This window comes from Sminthopsis crassicaudata, chromosome 1 (assembly GCF_048593235.1).
Source record: "Sminthopsis crassicaudata isolate SCR6 chromosome 1, ASM4859323v1, whole genome shotgun sequence".
NCBI lineage: Eukaryota > Metazoa > Chordata > Mammalia > Dasyuromorphia > Dasyuridae > Sminthopsis > Sminthopsis crassicaudata.
The window spans coordinates 659,116,326-659,139,590 of record NC_133617.1 but is presented as its reverse complement, the minus strand read 5'-3'; positions in this window follow the sequence as shown (position 1 = coordinate 659,139,590).

Below are 23,265 nucleotides of genomic sequence, written 5' to 3'. Positions count from 1 at the left end.
TATGTATTAATTTTCAATTTCACAGATCATTAAGATTTAGAGATGGAAGAGATCTGAGCAGTCATAACATTGAATACCCTTAATTCACAAATGAGGAAATAGAGGCACATTGATTTATTCATAGTTGTATATTTGGTAAATATCTAAAGTGGTTTTCAAGTCCAAGTTAAAGGTCCTATCACCTGCATCATACTGGAGTGTATAGAGTATCCATAACAAACTAGTACCTCTGGTATGAGAGCTTGCCAAGCCCTTTTTCTGTGGTTCTCATCTACCTCCAATGTCTACCTTTTTAACTCTCTCCTATGACTCCAAGAAACTACATCATTTACATTTACTGGTGAAAACATTTTAGAAGATGGGCTAAAATGCTTGAATAATTAACAGACCTTGAGCCCATTGGGTAATGATGGGGATGTGAAGATTTTCCCCAGCAGGATGGGCAGATAAGAATATATGTTTCCATAGCTAGGAAGCAGCTGAAGCAGATGCTTGGGGCACCTAGAGCTTGGCCATACATCAAAGGCATGTAGGTCATCAACTGCATCTGAGGCCAGTTGTCTCAATTTTTGTCGCAAGACCTTGATATTTCTGAAATAAAAAGTGAAGCTAATAATTTCATTCATCTTTGCCTCAATTCAATCCAATTCATGTACACATTATCACCCCATGATGATTTTGGTCCTCTTTGAAAATGAAGGATTTGTGATAACACTATGATCTGTCTTTGATGATATGCAGAATTTTTCTGGATTTTTAGCTCTTAGCAATGCATTGATAATAGTAAGGGTGAATAGGGCATAACAATTAAATATTTGTGGGCAATTATAATAGGTACAGAAATTTTTAGGCAAGTCATTTGTGATCTCCAGAATTCAGTTTCCTTTTGTATAAAATAAGGAAATCATGAAATATAATATCCTCATTATACACAAAAGGAAACTGAGACCTGGAGACCTTAATTAAGTGATTTGCCCAACATTCAAGCAAAACAGAGACAGAACTTACATTAAAATTCATGTTTCCTGATTTTTTTCTAGTAATCTTTATCCTGAATGTTGGAGGATCTAGAGATTGGTAAAAATTTTGTGAAGAAGTTATTGTTATCATACAATAATGTCCATTGTGCCCAAAAAGAGCAGAAGTTATTTTTGACAGTTCTAGGAATCTAGAGAAAAATAAAAAACAAACAAAAACTGAAGAAATAAAAATAAACAAACAAAGGAATAAAAACAGATTTTGCATCTCCTTGTTGGTTAAATGAAAAGAATAGTAAATAAGTGAACCAGAGAAAGGCTGAATTTATTTGAAACTTTCTTTTATGACAAAAGTCACCTAATGTAGTTTGGTGATAAGTACAAATAAAATGTTCATGTCAGTGTGGTAACTACAGGGAATCAGTAACTGGGAAATTAGCATTACATAAATACTTATTAAGTGACTGTGATGTATAGAAACATGCAATAAAGACTAGAAGAAGCAAAGGTGTCATGGTCTCTTCTCTCAAAGAACTTACCATTTAATTAAAAAGAATCCAATGTACACAAATGGCAGCAAGATAAATGAAAAAACTATTGAAATTCAGGAGATACAAGCAAAGGCAAAGATTATATCTGGCTGAGAATTTAGGGAAGGAAGTGGTGGGATTTCCATATGAGATTTCAAAGTTTGAAAGTTTTCAACAAGTAAAAATGAGTGACAAGGTATTTAATTTATTTATTAATCACATAAAAAATGTTTATATTCATAGCAGCTTATTATGTTGGGTACAGAGGAAAGTACAAGATATAAGTAAGAAACAATCTATGCCCTCCTGAAGGTTACATTTTATTTATAAGTATGAGATACTAACACAGGTATGTATGATACACAGTCTGATGAGTGTTTTAGAGTCATGTAAAACAAAGTAGTATGCAAGATTCTAGAAGGAATGTCCTAACCTGTGAGGGTTACTAGATTATCAGACAGGATAAACAAAGATGAAGAGGTTAATTTTTTCTTTATTAAATCTTCTTATTTTTCAAAACATATGCATAAATAATTCTTCAATATTAACCCTTGCAAAACCTTGTGTTCCAATTTTCCCCTTACTTTGGATGGCAAATAGTATATGCATACATATTTACACAATTATCTTGTTGCACAAGAAAAAATCAAATCAAACCAGAAAAATGAGAGAGAAAATGAAATGTAGGCAAACAACAACAAAAAGAGTGAAAATGCTGTGTTCTGAAACACTCAATTCCCAAAGTCCTCTTTCTGTGTTCAGACAGCTCTCTGCATCACAAAATCATTGGAACTGATCTGAATCATCTCATTTTTGAATAGAAACACAAACATCAGAATTGATCAACGTATAATTTTGTTGAAGGCACAGAGATTTTATAAAAGAAATAATATGCATAATTTTTCTTACACAAACATAATGTGTGTAAAATTACTGACTTCATCACTAGTTGGCCATTTTGCAAAAAAGCTTAAGGTTATAAACTTAATCCCCAGCCAGGACAATTAATTAGCTTTGTTTTATTCTATAAGAGATGACTGTGGCCCTCATCCTCACTAGCTCTCCTGCAGATTTGTTCTATTTGTGACAAAGAAAGTTGGGCAAAAGAGAATAGAGTATCATGAATCCATTACCACTTTTGGGGAAAAAAAAAAAAAAAAAAAAAAAAACAATCCAAGAGCCTGTCCTTTTAATGGTGCATTGATATCATCATTTTTGTGAAAGAAGAGTAGCATATGATAATCATCATTATTATACCTGATTATAATCCCAGAGGGAATTTGTTAAGTACTCACAAGCAGGGCAGATTGTATCCTAGGAATAATGAAGCTTCTCACAAAGATAACTGGCTATTTCCTTTTTAAAATTGCAAAGCTCACTAAAATTCTTAGAGTGTAAATTAATGAGGGCTGAGCTGAATTGAATCAGAGCTGCCTGGAGACTCAAGTAAGGACAATAGTAACCTCAGGGTAAGGGAATGAGACCAGCAAAATCAACAGCATCAATTAATATTTATCAAACCTACAGGGTGTGTTTCATAATATTAACCAACTTAATGAACAAAACATGCTTATAATATTCAATTATAAAATATTCCTCTGTAACAAACCAGGACACAGTATGAAAAAAAAATAGTTAAATGTCTAAGAAAGTAGAAAGCTGTTGAGCACAATTGGGTTAAGGGAAAGAAAGAAAACAAAACAAAGATTGAAGTTTTTTTCAGTCATCACAATTACCCTATAAATCATAGCCACTATATTTTTACACTTAGAGATCCCATGAACACAATCACCCTATGTTCCCAGAAGATAAAGAACATAGGGTGATTGTGTTCATGGGATCTCCAAGTGTAAAAATATAGTGGCTTTGATTTATAGGGTAATTGTGATGACTGAAAAAGGAAAGGAAGATAAAGACAAGGTAATAAACATAATATGTCCTTTACTTTTCTGAAACCCAATGAGGTTATCCATTCACTCATTTAATAAACAAGTATTAAAGTGTCTACTATGTGCCAGGCACATAAGTAAGAGCTACTGATATAAAAAGAGGCAAAAAATGTTCCTATACTCACTGTTTGCAATCTAATAAAATATAATAATGTCAGAATCAATAGTTAATATTTCTGTACTCTAATGAGTGTGAACCTGTAGCAAAAAAAAGAGTACATAGAAAATATAGGAAGTCAAAATCAAAAGCATATTGGCTTAAGGAAAGGAAATGTGGGATTTTGGAAAACTTGCTAGATTTAGAGTTAAAGGATTTGTGTTCAATTTTATGTGACTTTATATGATCATATTAAATAAGTTATTTAACTTTTCTGGGCCTCAGTTTCTTTTAGTTTAATTATCAGTAAGGTAATTTCTGGTTCCAAATCCATGATTCTATGATAATACAAGATTTTTAAAACTTAAATTCAGGCATGCTGTTAAACATTTAATAATTGCTTTTTTACAAAAAAAAAAAAAATACTCAAATCATTTTGACATTTAATTTGAATTAACATTTTCTCCATCACTTTCTTAAGTATAGAAAAAGAAAAAAAAAACAATAAATTAACCTGTTTTGTAGTACTTGCTGATTACAAAGTGTAACTACTCAGACTGAAAATTTAACAATCAGCTCAAGCTAATTCAAGGTGGTTCTTTAAAGTTTTATTAATCCTCAGAGCTCCCTGAAGTAAATTCCAAATATTGGTATTTTAGCTATTTGTTGGAAATATTATCTTTAAATAAGATAATTTATAAAGAATAGAAATCAAATAAATGATATTGCTATGGTTTGATTTTTGGTATGGAAAATAGAATATACTGCTTCTAGTATTTTATAGCAGGTTAAACATATACCATATATAAATATGTATGCATATATACACTTGTGTGGGGCAAGCAACATGGTTTCTCAGAAACTGTCTACTAAAGTAAAAGAAGCCTTTGGCCTCAGTTTTTCTTTTTTTAATGTTGATGGGGTTGAGGTCCCTTTAAGATTCCTCTCTGACTGTCCAACCCCCATGGCTGACCTTGAATCACAAATCCTGGTTAAAGGCACCCTTTGAATATCTGGGCCCAGCCCCACTCTCAGCTCAGCTTCCCTCAGCCCTCACCTGATCTGAGCTAACTGAAAAGCCCACCTAGAATTTAGGGGTACCGCCCATCATGTTCTAGGTATAAAAGAAACGAGCCGGAGCTCCCTCATTGCAGGAGCCCTCCCAGCCAACACATGGTATCCTTCCAGCCATGTAAGGGTTCCTGCCCGCCCAGTGGCCACCTCTGGGCCTGGCATCTTTCTAACTGAGCTTTACGTCCAAATTTCTACAATAAACCTTTTATTTATCAATCTAGGTTTTTGGGTCTGTAAATTGATTTGCAGGGGATACTGCGCCTCATGGGGATTATCTTACTATCTTTGTACCGAGAAATAGGGTTCCCCCTTTCCTTTCCCTCATTAGTTAGTGGCCCATACAGGGATCCCGAAAAGTGTCACCCTGAAAACAAACCTTAACCTTTTCAGGTCTCTCAGAACCAACCTTCGTCCTTAGCAGTTTGAGCAGCTTCTGGGAAGAATATCTGTGTTCCTACCCTTGTCTCACTCTATCTCTAAAACAGAGGGCATCCAGACCAGGTTTGGGGTGAGAGCAAAGTCTCCCATGGAGACTACTTGCATTTCAGGCAAAAAAGTTCTCTTTTTGTCTCACTCTGTCTTTAGAGGCCATTTCTAGATACAAAAGACCTTCTTTCCAAGGCATTTCTAATCCTTTTATCTTGCCAGAAAAGTCTGCCCTCAGGCCGCAACTCTGACACACTGGAAAGAGTGTCTCTTCACCCCTCCTCCCACCATGTGGCCAGCCCTTTCCTAGTGTCTCTTCTGGGGGAGAAATCTGTGTTTGAGCCCATCTCGCACTCCACCATAGTGGTAGCCACGAGGAGGAAAAGTTTGGATCAGGGTGAACTTGAACTTGGACATGTGTTATCTACCCAACTGCATGAGCCTTCACCTTTGCCACCAGAGAAGCATTGGGTAAGATAATATCTTTCCCTTCCCCCATCCTCTCTTTGCCAACCTCTCCCATGTGGTTTGGCAACCCACCATTTAAATGCTCCCATCCTGTCTCCTTCTTGGGGTACAGTGGGGAGATTGGGGACTCTTTTCAAGATCTCTAGAAAAGTCTCCTATTCACTTTTAAAAGGTGCTCTGCCATAACTCTGAATGCCCCTACCATAGCTTCTACCTGGTTCTTAAAGGAGCCAAGGCTTCCAGCACTCTCAGAGAACTAGCTTGTCCTATGCCTTTAAAAATGGGACTCGGTTTCCTGATTTGGTTGCCCTGCATTAGAACATGCTCTCTAGGATGGATATAGGATTTCTAAGCCTCAGGGCATACTTACCTGCTCTCTAAAGCCTAGACAGAGAATTTAAACTGCTTAAGCTTTCTCTGTCTCAGGAGCTCCTAGCACACTCTCCTATTTCTCTGGATTGGCATCCTATGCCCCCTATGCCAATAATTAAAAGTTCCCTTTCTAGTTCTAAGTCCTGGACAGTCTAGAACTACAGAAAGGAGATCTTTGTAATTTTTGCTGGGGAACAAAATTTAGAATCCAAGCAAATTAATTGTTAAGAGAGTGAGAACAGATTCTTTTGATTTCTCCTTTTTTTTCCCCCATTCTGACTGCAGACAGGCAGGGGTGAATTAAAGAAAGAGATTGAAACTATTTAAACACTCCCTAACTACTTTTAATTTGGCATCTCACTAGAATCGTTCTCTGTTCTGGTGTGCAACAGTTGTTTTTTTACTGACTCAGTTTCCTTAAACTGTGTCTCTCTTGCCTCAATTTCTCTAGCTTCAGTCCAGGAAGCCAGGGATATAGAAAGACTATATTCTCCCTCAAACTGTCTTTTAGAGAATGGCTAAATTAACACCTGGATTCTATGTAGACTTCCACTATCTCTCAACTCAACCAACCCCCATCTTTCTTTTCAGGAGTCACTTATCTCCAATTAGGGTCTGACTTTTCTAAATGTTCCAAATGCCCCACACCCTACTCGCTAAAGGATGGGGGTAGGGTTTTTTGTCTTCGACTCAGCCACTATTCTCTGCATTAAGTACCTCATAGCCTGAGGTAAATGCTAGCTGTCTTTCCCTCCCCCCTGCCTCTTCTAACAGAGTAGGGAGGGGCCACATGGGATTTCTCTACACCCACCTTCCATAGAGAAGGTTCTGAGTGAGATAAGCCAGTTTTCAAATTAATCCAAATATTTTTTTTAAGACTCATTAAAACTGGGGGACTACTGTTTGACTATTCTGTATGAGAAAAACTTTTAACTATTTCTGTATACTTGTATACTTATACAAGTGTATACTTGTTTAACTATTGCTGCATAAAACTGTAACTATTGCTGTTTTAGGAAATTTATTAGTCTGTTATGTATAATCTGATAATTTCTGTAAACAGGGGAGGAAGGAAATTGAGATTTCAGCTTGTCAGGAAATTGGGAAAAACTGATGTCTTATTTTAGTTCAGGCCGAATTGGAAACTATTTACTCTTTGCTTAGTTAACTTTGAAATCCCTTATTCAGCCTTTGGGATTATTCTTTAAAAACAACCAAAAATCAGACACCTGTCCTGGGACTGGCAGCCTCTCTGATCTGTTTCTCCCCTCCTGTTACTCTAGCTCCTTAATTATTATTTCAGCACTTCGATATCAGGACTCTAATGGTTTGGGGTGGCCTGTCTTGGTCTAATTGCATAATTTACTCAGAAATCTGTTCTGCCCCAGAAGGAAAGAGAGAATGAAGCTCTCAACTTCATTTTTTGTCTCTTTCTCGGAGGCCCTGACAGACTTGGGGTGCCCTCTTAGGGCAGCAGGACTCCCTTGAGCATTGCTACACAGCAGAGGCTGAGTTAAATGCACAAATGACCACAGACCTAAAGACTGTCCATCTCTGGCTGAGATGCCCTCCAACTGCAGAGATTCGAACAGGGAGGTGTGTCTCTCTGAATAAGGAGTGCTGTTCTATGATAATAATTCTGAGGTTATAGGGGAGAAACTGGTCCTTGCCACAAGTCATTGCATTTTCTAGTTTTAGTCTGGTTTATTTGTTTTATTGTCCTGACTCAGTTTCCTATAATTATCCTGACTCAGTCCTGCCTCAGTTTCTCTGTCTCTTAATTCTTCAAAACCTCCCCCTGCTTCTTTATCAGAATACTTGATAAGATCTTATGTTTCAGAATAGCAGAATGTCTCTCCCATCCCAAACTATGGGAATCTCTTATCAAAATGCTTTCTCCACTGATTATGTCATCTCTCTAGAGACCTACTCCAATATTGCTCTTGCCTCTATTTCAGTCTTCCTGTTCATGAGCTAACACAAATCCCCACCCTCTATCAGCAAGGTGGGCCAGCTCAATTTCCTGGGACTTGATTGACGTTGTCTGGAGTTCTACACTCAAGCCAAGCATTGCTCATTGAGGTATCATGGCACAGCTCTGGAGAAATTAAAAGTTTTTGTCATCTCTCTCTCTCTCTTAGGGATGCCTAAATGGAATAAAAGCTATAAAGTTGGGGTCCGGTTACTGCCTCTCAATAAACTCCACTGAACAGATTAACTAATCTATCTCCACCCACGTTGACAGGGCTTCCCTGCTGTTTGGACACACCAAGCAAAGCTTCTGAGTCCTTTGAAGCCAAAAGGTTGGGAAAGAGCAATATTCAAACTTAGTCTGAGTTTCTGTGAATGTCATTCATATTTTGGTAGGATTTATTTCTAAAAGCTTAACGGCTAACTTCTTGAATTCTCTTATGTGGAATTAGACATTCTGGATATGATTGTATTTGCATTGGGTATTTTAAAAACAAACTGATTTGTACAAATTCCTTATTGTTATCAACATAAGGTTATGATAAATATTTGTTTAGAATTTATATTCTTGCATTTTTTTTTCCTCATGTAACTGATTTTAAGATCAGAGAAAAAGTCAATAGAAATTGTTAATGCAATTCAATTATGCCATACCTTGCTGTTTCTAGCCTGATTATATGTAATCATTGTATCCTAAATGCTTGGCCAAATAAGTATTTAGACTGGTCATTTGTCTGCTACTGGACAACTAATAGAGATCTCTAAGACCAAAACTGATTTCTAACACCTCATTAACCTGAGACTCTCAGTTCTCTTCTCAGGGCAACTCCTACCTTCAGACACTCAGAAAGAAGCACAGATCCCCTTTTAATTCAAATCTCTTCTAGACTTAAGCCTTAGAAGACCCCAGTCTCTGTCCTGAATTTGAGCAGAAGGAGCTGCCTTCTCACCACCACAGAACACCACAAGGTTTGACCTGGCCACTCAGCATCCTGCTCCCTGGTAGGAATTTCAGGTTTGGTCCTGTTTCCCTTTTATCTCAGGACAGTCTGAACACCTCAGGGGCTGGTAAGCTGGGTAGGCCATGATGATACTTTTCACCCCTCCTCCATAAAGAGTGGGGAAACTAGGAAGGAAAAGATTCAGGATCTTTGCTTAGTGAATAACTAACTCTCTTCAAGAAAAACAGCAGTTTTTCCAACATTTCCAAGAGCTTAAACAGCATTCTTATCTTGATCTGCAGCTCTGACAACTGGGAATACATACCCATTCCTAGACCCTGCCTTACAAAAGAGCAGTGGTTCATTAAATCTACTAGATATCAAGGCCTCTTGCCTCCCCTGACTTCTGAGTCCACACCATTTAATCCCAATCCAAGGAGAAATTAGCTTTCCTGGAAATTAAGGGTGAAAGAGATAGGCTACAAATAATCTTTTCTCTCAGCATTTTCTCCTATTTCTCTTTGATAATTAGATGGGCCATCAGACAAGCAGCCCACAGAAGGGACCTGATGCATTTCTTGCTAAAGGCCCATTCTCCTGAATGTCACCATCTCCACCCTGGATGACACCCCACTTTTAATCTGTTCCCAAGATCTGTTTTCTTTAGGCTTCACACTTTGGATTCTCAGCTGGCCTTTCAGCCTGGAGAACATTGACTGTGTACAACTGACCTGGACATCCCCTCGATGCCTGGCTGCCATCCCCCACACCTCACGCCTCACCTCCTGGAATGGAACCCCAAATCTCTACGACCCTTGTCAGCTCGAAGTAGTTAAAGAGGAGATCGACACCCCTTTTCCCACATGCATCTGGAGGCGATGGTTTGAGCAGGGAACAAGACGAGGGGACCCTGCTACTCTGAAGATCTTTGGAGAAAATTTTCAACCTTGCCTTAAATGAAGGACACTGCCCCAAATTTTCTTTTTCCTTAAATGAATTTAAGTCTCAACTGTTTAAGGGGGGAAACTAATGGGGGTTGAGGTCCCTTTTAAGATTTCTTTCTAATTGCCCAACTCATGGCTGGCCTTGATTCATAAATTCTGGTCAAAGTCATCCTTTGAATAGCTGGGCCCAGCCCCACCATCAGCTCAGCTTCCCCCAGCCCTCACTTGATCTGAGCTAACTGAAAAGCCCACCAGAACTTGGAACTTCCCACAATTTTTTGGGTATAAAAGAGGTGAGCCTGAACTCCCTCATTGCAGGAGCCCTCCCAGCCAACACATTGTATCCTTCCAGCAATGTAAGGGTTCCTGCCCACCCAGCGGCCACCTCTGGCCCTGGCGTCTTTCTAACTGAACTTTACTACCAAATTTCTACAATAAACCTTTTATTTATCGATCTAGGTTTTCGGGCCTGTAAATTCATTTATAGGGGACACTGTGCCTCATGGGATTATCTTAATATCTATGCACCAACAAATGGGGTTGCCCCTTTCCTTTCCCTCATTAATGTGACCTTGAAGAAATGAAACTTTTTATGTAGTTACTTCATCTCTAGTCAGTTCATTAGTCAGTCACCCACCATATAAGGGAAAAGTAACTGCAAGAGCCAATCTATACTAAAAGCTTTACATAAGAGGATGGGGATGGGTTGGGTTGGCCTTGTGGGCTTGTTTATTTAACTGAGCTCTCCTTCTGTGAACTCTGCCTCCTCCTTCTGGATTTCCCAGAGGTAAAGACTGCCTGCCTCTCCAGAGATTCTTTTTTTTTTTTTTTTTTAAATTATTATAGCTTTTTATTTACAAGATATATGCATGGGTAATTTTTTAGCATTGACCCTTGTAAAACCTTCTGTTCCAACTTTTCCCCTACTTCCCCCCACTCCCTCCCCCAGATGGCAGGTAGACCAATACATGTTAAATATGTTAAATTATATGTTAAGTACAATATATGTATACATATCTTTATAGTTATTTTGCTGCACAAGAAAAATGAGACTTAAAAATAAGGTAAAATTAACCTAAGAAGGAAATAAAATAATACAATAAAAAAGAGGGATTGGAATTGATACATTGTGGTTCATACTCATTTCCCAGAGTTCTTTCACTGAATGTAGCTAGTTCTCTTCATTATTGAATAAATGGAACTGATTTGGTTCATCTCATTGTTGAAGAGGGCCACATCCATCAGAATTGATCATTATATAGTATTGTTGTTGAAGTATATAATGATCTCTTGGTCCTGCTCATTTCACTCAGCATCAGTTCCTGTAAGTTTCTTCAGGCCTTTCTGAAATCATTTTGCTGGTCATTTCTTACAGAAAAATAATATTCCATAATATTCATATATCATACTTTATTCACCCATTTTCCAACTAATGGGCATCCACTTAATTTCCAGTTTCTGGACACTACAAAGAGGGCTGCCACAAACATTTCTGCACATACAGGTCCCTTTGCCTGCTTTAAAATCACTTTGGGATATAAGCCCAGTAAGTGACACTGCTAGATCAAAGGGTATGCACAGTTTGATAACTTTTTGAACATAGTTCCAAATAGCTCTTCACAATGACTGGATGTATTTACAATTCCACCAGCAATGTATCAGTGTCCCAGTTTTCCCACATCCCCTCCAACATTCAGCATTATCTTTCCCTGTCATCTTAACCAATCTGACAGGTGTGTAGTGGTATCTCAGAGTTGTCTTAATTTGCATTTCTCTGATTAATAATGACTTGGAGCATCTTTTTATATGTCTAGAAATACTTTCAATTTCTGTATCTGAAAATTGTTCATATCCTTTGACCATTTATCAATTGGAGAATGGCTTGATTTCTTATAAATTAGAGTCAATTGTCTATATATTTTTCACCAGAAATTCTAATAAAAAGTTTCAAATTTTACTTTGAGAGATCTGCGAGTAGTCATTTTTGTTTAGGATCTTTGTACCCTATACAGTTTTCGGGGCTTATCCACGATCATGTGGCTTGGGGGGGGGGATGTCCACTTCCCCTATTTGGGGGCAGGCAACCATGGGACACTTTGTTCCTATTGTATCCAGAGTGGGGTGGTGTTTCTCCTCTCTACCCAGCAAAGTGTCCATAGGGAGAGACTCAGTGAAAGAGAAGGTGAAAGGAATGGATCAGAAGCTCCTGTGTAGACATTGGATTGATTGAGCTCACAGTCAAGAGAAGCTATACATATGTAGCCTGAAGGCTGCACAGTGCAAATCACAAAACCAGTAGCAAAATAAATAAATAACTAATAAGGCGCATTTGGCTATTTCTATGGTATGTGGGAAAATGTAATTTCCACATAATTTTTGTCTGAATTTGTTTCTGTGCAGAATGTTTTTGACATGTTTATTCTGTGAGCTAGAGAGAAAAGTCTGACTTTCTTTTAGGCTCCAACTCTGGCCAAAGTTGGGGAGCTTTAGGAAAAGTCCATTGGGAATAATGGTTTGGGAATTTGGCAATTGGTCATTTCAAAACTTCCAAAAAATTCAATTAAATTCAGGAGGACTGTGCAGAGAGTGAAGATGGCTTATTTCTTTTGCTTCCTCATTCCCTGACTGCAGCAGGCCATGAGGGGCCAGAGGGAGAGAAGGAAACTGTGTTTAATCACTTTAGTGAAATTTGTTTTGTGAGATACGATAGCAAAAGCAGTTTTATATTATTGGGAATTTAAAGTTGTATTTTATTTGATTTTAAGTTAAAATATAGGTTATAAAAACAAAGTGCCAGTAGCTTACCTTAGAGATGATTGTGTTTGTATTTTCCTACTTAGATGGTATGTTGCTTTCTAGAAATATTGAGTAGTTTGTACATTATGAGTTGTGCCTTAACTTTTGCATCTCTGCTGTATATATGTCTGTTTTGTGAAATTTGGTTCAATGTTATTTAATTGTGTATCTTAAAATTTTTAAAATGATTTAAAGACAAAGCACAAAAAAGATTGATTTCAAAAGCAATTAATAGTTTAAATGGAACATCTAGGTAGAAGGGTTATTGGTAAATCAAAGAAACATGGAGTACATAGGCATTGGGATGAGAGTGAGATGGGACAGGGGAAGAGATAGTGTGAGAAAGGGGGAAATGAAGAGAGAGAAAGGAAAGAGACAGTATAAAGAAGGGAAAAGCAGATCGCAAAGGCAAAGAGGACATGGAAAAGAAAAAAAAAAGAAACAAAGAGGCAGGTGTTTTAATGAACTTGACTTTTGTCTGAATAAGAAAAAAAAAATACACTGGTTGGCTAAATGCTGAGAGGGATATGGCACCCTAAAAGTTAATTATAAAGAGAAGTTGAGTGGGAAAGGAGGAATGGGAAAAGATCTTTTGGCTTTAAGGAGAACATTTAAGTCACCTTCCTTTCCTCCCCACCTTGTTTTAGGCTGCTTCTTTGGAAATGGAGATAAGCTTACTGGCTCACTGCTGCACAAAGATTTTTGTTAATTAAAGAGACAGTTTACTTTTACATGGTATTAGTTGACTGCATGTTTATCTAATGTTGAACTTAGAACTATCTACTTAGATATGAAAGATAAGCTGTGAAATTTCTAGGATGAATCTTTTACTGTGGTCCTTGAGCGCTAATCTTCTGAAATTTTGATTAATGATAATTGCTGTAGGAAATAAAATCTCTTGGAACTGCAGCTGATATTTATTTGGAGTTTTAAATTCAGATATGACTGTCTACATAGATCCACCATCTGAAAGTCATATACCACAAGCTACTCAGAAGTTGTTACAGGTGGAAGTTAGTATCTGGGAACAAATTAGAAGAATGATCTTAACCTCTGCTGGAGGTAGGATCCTTCTGACTCAAATTCCCAGTAGTATTCTTTTGAATGAGAACCCTGCCTGATTATTGCTGAGCCTAGCTTAATATGGAATTGTTAAAAATTAGGACAGTTACCTGATGTGAAACCATTTTAAGGAGATCATGTCCCTCACTACCTAAAGCTATTGCTATTGTACATGTGAAAGGTCATCAGGTGGGAAACACATTTGAAGCCTGGGATAACTGCCTTGTTGATAGAGGTGAGGAAAGTTGGGAATGAAAGGAATTATGGTATTAATCCTTGCTCTGCTACCCAACCCACCTTCCCCATCCTTAACCATGGAGGAAAAATTAAAAGCCCATGATTTTGGGGCCCGAGAAGACAACATGGGACAATGATTTCTTCCAGATGGTAGGGAAGGTACTGACCAAAGCAGGTGTGAGGCAAATATTATGTTATGTACACCAAGGCAGCCATTGGGATCTCCAAAACCTGTGTGATACTGTGCTGACTATGCTTGTGACTTCTGGATTATACATATCAACCTGGCAATTGGTTGAGGGATGCCTGATCTGTCAAAGGACAAATAAGGCTGCCTCATGCCATGTGCAAGCCAGAAGGAGACCTCAGGATTGACACCGTTCCAGAATATACAGGTGATCTTTACACAGTGGGTCGCCTCAAACATCTGTTGGTTGTAGTGGACCACCTGACTCATAGATGGAAGCTTTTCCTTTGTCCCAGGCAACTGCCCCAGTGGTGAGCAGAATTTTATTGGAAATTATATTCCCCAGGTGTGGGATGCTGGAACACATTGACTCAGACCAGGGAATCCATTGCACAGCAAGAGTTCTCCAGGGTCTGATGCAGGGATGCAGGGTTATCTAAGACCAAAAGTCTTCCCCTTGCCTTGCTTAGAATTAGGAAGAAACCTCAAAGGAATATTGGATTGTCACCTTATGAACTTTTATATGGACATCCATATCCCAGAGGAAGAGGACTAAAAGGCGTAGACCTATATGGGGCACCAGAGACTTGTTTATCAGAAAATATGTCTTACAACTTGCTAAGCATTTACATGAGCTACAATTAAAAGGACTTATTGCTCAGACCCTTTCTCCAGGATTTGCTGTGCATAAATACCAGCTGGGGGACTGTGTCCTGATCTGAACCTGGAAGGAGGAAAAGTTGATCCCAACCTGGGAAGGTCCTTTTCAAGTCCTTGTGAATTCAGATGCTGCTATAAGGACCCAGGAACACAGCTGAACTCATCACAATTGGGGTGCTCCAAAAGAATTGTCCAGGCTCACAGAACTAGTATGTATCTAATTAATACCAGATTTGAAATTCAGGTTTTCCCTGACTTTGGGCTCAGCACTCTATCTCCTGTGCCATCTAGTTACCCCTATATAATAAAACATATGTAAACACTATACAAATCTAAAAGAGCTATAAGAATTTTATTTTTATTGTGGTTAAAACAACTTTCTCACTAGAATTACAATTGAGCTAGCATAATAATGGTTGAATCCTTCTTTAATCATTCTATGTCATAGGAAAGGTATCTTATAGCACCAGAAGTATTGCACTTGAAACAGTTTGGGAACAATAATTGCAGGAACAATAATATCATTAGCAACAGTAAAAAAGTAACAGAAACAACTAAATCATTATAAGGCATTGAGGTCCACAAAGCACATTCCTTACAATCAGTATTAAGAGATAGGGGACCTGTTGAAAACCTGAACTTAAAAAAGACCAAGGACTAGTAGTGATTACAGGACCATCTCCAGTCTGGCCAATGGACTCAGATGGCTCTATAGGGATAATTGAGGCAGGTTACCTTGCCCAGACAAAACAATTCATTCACAGACTGAAACAGAGTTTGAATGACTTGTCCAGGCTCATACAATTAGTATGTATCTAATCCCAGATTTGGGATCACCTCCCTAATATTATGGTCCTCTTCCAGAACAAGGAACAAACAACAAAACAACTTGAATAATAAGCACATTTTACAAAGGAAGTAAAAAGGGCACATCTGGTTTAAATTACCTTTCCAAAAATGAAAGACCAGGCAATATTGAGGATTGTTTTCATCCTGATTTATTTTGAGGGTATTGAATTCATTTTCTAGCAATGGACTAAGTAATTAAGTTTTGGCTGTCTCAATTAATCTTGACCTTTGTGCTCTCCTTTCTTATGTTGAGAGATTCTTGTTGGTATTTTGTTTGTTTGTTTGTTTTGCAGCAAGTTTATCTCTTTGATCTTAGATTGTCAAGTATTTTGGTCAAGGATAGTCTCCAATTCAAAGTTCAAAGTATAATGTACAAACTAATGTATATCTGTTCCTGAGATGATTTCTGGTGTTCATGTTTTTGGAGATAGTAAGTAAAATAAAACTATCAACCAGAAACTGGATTTATAAAGTATTTTCATGGTTGTTGATACTCACTAATTGCTATCACCTACACAGATTGTTAGATTTGGAGTTCTCTTCTAGTTACTTTTTTTTTTTTTTTTCCTCTTAGAAACAGTCAGGGCACAGAGATTGATGCCTCACTATTAGAAATAGAAAAAATTGAGGCTCAGAATAACTAAATCAGCCAGGCTAACACAGCTGGGAAGTACTTGGGACACCACAAGCCAGAGTTTCTGAACAAGTTCTGAACAAGTCTTTCTACTAGACTCTTGAATTGATACCTATAAAATCCTTGTCTCTAGCACTGCTGTACCAATAACTGAAAGCTTTAATTAAAAAGAAAATAACAAATCCTCCAATAGAACAAAAGTTCTCTTGAAATGAAAGGTAAAAAGGTAAAAAGAATCCCCTGAAGGTAAGAAAAACTCTAATTCTAGGTCCATATCTGCCCCTGAATATGTCTTAAACTATCAGCGACTTAGACAACTGTAAAAATATAAATTACAGAAAAAAAAAATCTCTATTTCTTTGAAACGGTTATCTTGTTTTAGTCCCTTGAAACTCACCTTTCCAGTTAGCATAGTAAATAGTAGCATAGTCAGTAGATAGTATAAGAATAGGTACATATATTTTGTCACCTTCCAGGAGAATTTAATTGAATAAATTAATTAGCAATTCCTCTATATCAAGAAATAATATATCTGGTCCATTGTACTTATCTATTTTTATAATTATATCTTAACTTAAAATGTTCTCCACTAGTGACAATTTGAAGAAACAAGGAAAAATTGGGCTATTTGTGATCTTATAATCTTGTAGAGGCCATGAAATCATACCTCAGGGATAGCTATTTTTCGGTCTGACTACCTAAAGCTAGATAAGAAAACACAAAAATACAGATAAAAAGGACAGAATATGATCACCAAACTCACACACATTAGACTGAACAAGGGATTTTTAGGTTGCTAATGCAATAATTTTTAGTTAAGAAAAATAAAAGGAGAAAAATATAAGTGAAACTAAGTAGTGTGTCTCAGCAAATCATAATAGATTTATAAAAAGAATTTTGAGATTTTAAGACATATATGTTGCTTCCTTTTTAAGGTAAATATTATGAGAAATCATTTCTTCCTATAAAATATCTCATCTTGGACATGGCTCTTTTCAACAATGAGGTGATTTAGGCCATTTCAATAGGACTTATGATGCAGAGAGCCATCTGCATCCAGAGACAGAACTCTTAGGACTGGCTGTAGATCACAGCATAGTTTTTTTCACCTTTTTTTTTTTTTTTTTTTTTGTTATTTGCTTACTTTTTGTTTTCTTTTTTTTTTTCCTTTTTAATGATTTTTCCTTGTGCAGCATGATAAATGTGGAAATATAGAGGAGTTGCACATGTTTAGCAAATGTTGGATTACTTGCTGTCTAGGAGAGGAGAAAAAATTGAAACATGAGGCTTTGCAAAGATGAATGTTGACTAGTATCTTTGCATATATTTTGAAAATGAAAAATTACTATTTAATTTTTTTTAAATCTCATCTTGACACTGCTAGACTGAGGTTTTGCAACGGTGAATGTTAAAAAGTATCTGCATATATCTTGGAAAAAAAACTACTCTTTAAAAAAATAAAAACAACAAAAAAAAAAAAAAAAAAAAAAAAAAAACAACTCATCTTGCCTCTGCTATATCTTGGACTGAATGGATTTTTGGTTAAACTCAATAGGGAATTTTTCAAAGTCAGGTACTGCATTTTTGCATTTGCTTGATGTTAAAAGCCAATAAACCTATGGACAGACTCTCTCTTTGGGCAGGTAACTGTGATTTAAATTCTGTTTTGGTTTCTACAGCCATCTTGTAACTTAAAGTTGTGCAACCAAAAATGTATTACCATGTAAGTAGGTGATCCATAACTCCAATGAAAGTTAAATCATACAAACTGATAGAATGGATTTGGGACTAAGATAATCAATAACAACAACATAACCACTTTTTGACAATACCAAGCAATTCTTTTATGGCATTTCTTCCTAACTGATTTCCTTCCCCCTTCCTATTGTCCTTGATAAAAGTACTTTCTCTTAGATGTAATGAAAATGGATAGACTATTTACAATGCCATTCTGCTTAATAGAATTCCCCTTTTTCATTTTGTTACAATCAGATTTGTAGGTCCTTTGTTTTTATTAAGAGGCTTCATTTGAGTCAATCTACACATATGTATATAGTAGGCAATTCTATTGATCAAAGACAACTAGCAATTGAAAAGATGGAGACATTCCAGATATGAATTGCTCTCATATTCTGAACATAAAACAAAGACAACTATGGATTACAACAATAGCAAGTTATTTTATATGAATACACACAGGAAATATTGAGATTCAGTTAAGATTTTTATCTATATTCCTGGCAGGGACTTTTACTAGTGGCTGAAACATATTGAACTAGCCATAATGACATCTCTGAAATTAAAAAAAAAAAAAAAGAAGAATGTACATTTAAATATTTGTTTTGCAACATGGAAAAGATAATATCAATTTATCAGTTATTTAATCAAATAAATATTTATTAAATGTCTACTTTGTGAGAGGTATTCCACCATAAACACAAAAAATTTTGGATGATACTTGAAGAAATTCAGCAGGTGAACATCAGGAGAAGGGTATAAATGACCAAAAATGACATATTTTGAGTTGAAAATTGCCAATCATATCAGCCAAACTAACCCTTTTATTTGATCTCAAAAAAATAAAGAACTGAAGTGAATTGATCAAGGTCAAATATATAATAATGGATAGAATTAAGATTTCATCCCTAGTTTTCTGACTTTGCATCTATTGTTCTTTTCATTGAACTATACAATAAGCTGTTGGAGGCCTCCTTGCTTAGGGAGAGATCCCAGAAATTATCATAGAAATAGCTCCTTTTCCATTAGAAACAAACAAAGAAATAGAACAATAACAAAAAAAAAACAATAAAATAAAAAAAGCAAAATAATCCTACAGCAGATATTTGGACCTCACACAATTTGATGAGATTTGGAAAGCACAACAAAGAATGTATAAATGGATCATTTTATTAAATATGCATAAACGTTAATTTTATGCTAAGACTAGAGAATGCCATATGATGGTATATGCCACTTTCAGTTTTTATTCATAACTAGATTAGCACAATATTTAACTCCATAGAGATAACTCTATATAATAGATATGCTTACATACCAATATATATCCTTGAACTTTATATAAAGTGATGGACATACTAAAACAAATTTTCTCCTAACACGTAAAATTTATTTTGGTGTCCTCTACTCTCTAATGTTTAAGGAAACTAAGTACATTATTAACATGGCTGTTTCAAAATAATTTTTTTCATATCAAGAGAATCAAAGAGAAGGTGACTAGTGATTGAACAGGACTAGAGGATCTGTGTTCTAAATACACTTAATCTTTGTGGTTGTGGTTAGTTTTACAAAGAGATTAAGAAAATCTCTTTTCTCTTTGCTCACATCTCTCCTTAGAACTGAATAAATCCATGTAATAGATAGAAAATTGAAGAGTTGGGTATCTCAATTTACTGAGATGAACTGATTCCAAAATTTAAGCTGTTTCTTTACTTGTCATATAGTACAGAAGAGCTCATTCGGAAAAAGCTTGCCAGTGACAGCCTTTGTCTATATACAATATATAAGTAGACAATTTTTTTCTAAAGTATTTTCTTATTAACAATTTAAATTATGGGAATGGGGTATATGGCCTGGGAATATCTAGTACTATATTTTGTACAGCAATACGATAGCACTCTGCTCAAATGAAAAGTGTGTAGATGTGGAATTCTTACAGTCAACAAGCCATTTATTAAGTACTTACAATGTGCTAATCATTGTGCAAAGATTTGGCAATGCAAAAAAGGCCAAAAAATTATCTGTCATTAAAAAGGAATTCATATTTGAATGGAGGAGACAAAATGCAAAAATTCTAGGCATATAAAATACAGAAAGTTGGAAAAATAGTTAAAGGCAATGCATCTCCTTCAGAAAGACTTTCTGATAAGACTTCTTCCTTTCAATGAATAGGGTAGATAACTTCTCACTGACAATAAAGAATCACTTAAAAAAAAAAAAAAAAAAAAGGAAGGCTAAGAAGAGAGAGGAAGTGAAGGATAGAGCAAAGGGAAACCAAAAGAAAAAAAAAAAAAAAAAAAAGGATTTTTTTTTTTTTTAATGAAAAAATGTGTCCTGGTTTCAGTACATAACTATTTTGCATTCTTGCTAAGGGTTCCTTTTCAGGGAAGTCATTATTTCTATGAAAAAGATTCTTGGTTTATTTGACATCTGTGTCAAAATACCATTGTTTTCTCTTTATTAGTGAGCCTTATACTTTCTGAAAATCAGGTACTTATCACCTATTTCATCCATAAATTCAACATATTATTTTCCAATAAAAGATGTTGAAGGGAAATCTGTAGTATTTTAAAGATCTATATTTTCATTGGGCTACAGATATTTTCTTTATCAACATCCATATAACAACTTATCTATAATTTACTATGAGTTCTGGGGGTAAAAAATAAATCAACTTGATGACAGATCTTTGCACATTTAGTTTAGCTATACTTCAGATAATAGTTCATTAACTGATGCCATATTTAGGTTGGAAAGAGTTATTTGCTTAAATGAAAATTAATTAACCTTACTTTTTCTTCTAACATTTAAAAAGGAAATTCATAGAATCTGTTTTGTATATGTCAGGGTAACAAAATTAAGTTTTGAATCAACGTTCTACTCTAAGAATTTGTATCTTATTCTTTTATTTTCTCTATCACTGATATCTGGGGGTGAGTTTGGAAATTATCATGTTAGAAAGGCAGCACTGTTCTTGAGTAAGCCTAGATTGAAATTGCATATCCAACATTTAATGACTATGTGACCAAGCCTTATTAAGACTTGGTGTCCATTTTTATATAATTGAGATAATGTCAAATTCATAGAATTGCATAGCGGTAAGTACAGTGGATTCTGTAATATATATATATATATATATATATATATATATATATATATATATATATATATATATATATGTATATATATATATATATATATATATATATATATGTATATATATATATATATATATATACATATATATATATATATATATAATATTCTGTAATTATAAGAGCACTGAAGAATTAATATGCACAGTACATGTAGGAAAAGAAAATAGCAAATTTATGAGGGGAAAAATGTCAAACCTTATCATACCAAAAAAAATGATGGAAGGAAATATCAATAACCCCTTGACTATATATTTTTTCCTCTTCCCTATACATTTTTTTTCATTTCAGTCACATACACACATAGATTGAAGATATCCTTGAGTAGGGAGGGGACAGGCAGTATTAATATTTAATAATGAACCACATCTTTATCATATTTCAATTGACACAGAAGTATGAAGAAGGTCATCAGATTATGTTTATTGCTGATCATGAAAAAAATCAAGATATGATTTAATATGGCAAGACATTACTTCAGGGTTCTTATCCAACTAAATTTCTTCCATCCATACATCAAAATCATGCCATATTCCTTGAAATTTATGTTAGAAATAACCCTTTCATATAAATATCAAGTAAGCATAAAACAGGAAGGTGTAGGACTTTGGTTACATTGTTAGAAATCATCTAGCAAAAAATTAAGTTGAAGCATTTCTTTGTGTATGGAAAAGTCTTACAAGTGGTTATTTCTTCATTTTTCCCTGGTATGCACTTATTTGGATTTTACCTGTGACCTCATTATTCTGCAAGATGTCATCAGATTCCATTCTCTGCTCATCTGATTGGAGGACAGAAGAGCTTTTTTGTTTGTTTGTTTTTTTAGCAATTTCAGAGCCTCCCTATAAAAGAGAGTGCAAAAAGTATAAGTTCATTTTAGGCACGGACTGTCTTTTAATATTTGCATCTCCAGTGGTTAGCCCAATGTCTGGCAAGAGTAGCCGTTTATGAAATGCTTATTGATCAATTATTCCTGTCTGTACTTGTCATTGTAGTTTCATCATGGCCAGATATAGTACATTATACTGGAAGAGATTTGTAACTACTCAAAAGAGCTTGAGCATACTATTCACATGGGGAAAATAGATAAAGAATAGCACTGATTATGACATACATTAGGATAGAAAGCAAATAGTTCTTCTAAGTCACTATATAGAAAATTAAACAATAAAATTTACTGTCTTTGACAAATTAAAAACTTTTATTAATGAACCCAAAGTTTCCCATGGAAACAAAGGTCCATAACTTTAATAGGAAAGTTCTATTGGTATTTTTGAATGGCAACAAGACAAAAGTACAGCAGTCTTAGAAAAAAGTAGTTTCACATAGAGAGTAATGGAACTGTGAACAACATACTTCATAAAGCCAGTGAAGATCTTTGAAGGAAAAGAGGATTTTTAAAAATATCATAAATTAAATATATGATAGAAAAAGAAGATAGATTGCTCATTTTTGGGGGGTGAGGGATGCATGATGGGCATCTCCAAGATTCCATGGTTATCTCCACAGTGTTAGGAGAAAGCAACAAAAAATTCCAGGATGTTGGAGTGACTTTTTGATGACCTTGTAAAAGAAGTGGACAAAGTACATAGGATGGTTAGGCACTGATATGTTGTTTTCTGCATGAGATCATTGATGCACCTGAATATTTGAATATATACCAGGCATTTTTCTAGGATCTAGGGATACAAATTAAAAATCAGTTTCTGACCTTAAAATGCTTGTGTTTTATTGAAGATAGGCAAAGGAGCAATACAACACTAAGTAAATATAAATTATATACAGATTAAATACAACTCATTTAAAAGGTTAGGGGGTCATTAACAAGTAAGGGGATTAGTAGCATTATTAGTGACCTAGGAAAAATAACAACAAAATTCATATGGAAGAATGTCAAGAATTTCAAGGGAACTAATGAAAAAAAAAATCAAATGAAGATAACATAGATCTAAAACTATATTATATAGCAGCAATCATCAAAACCATTTGGTACTGGCTAAGAAACATAGAAATTGATCAGTGGAATAGGTTAGTGTCACAGGACAAAATAGTCAATAATTATAACAATCTAATGTTTGACAAACCCAAAGACCCCGGCTTATGGGATAAAAATTCACTATTTGAGAAAAACGGCTGGGAAAATTGGAAACTTAGCATGGCAGAAACTAGGCATTGATCCACACTTAACACAATATACCA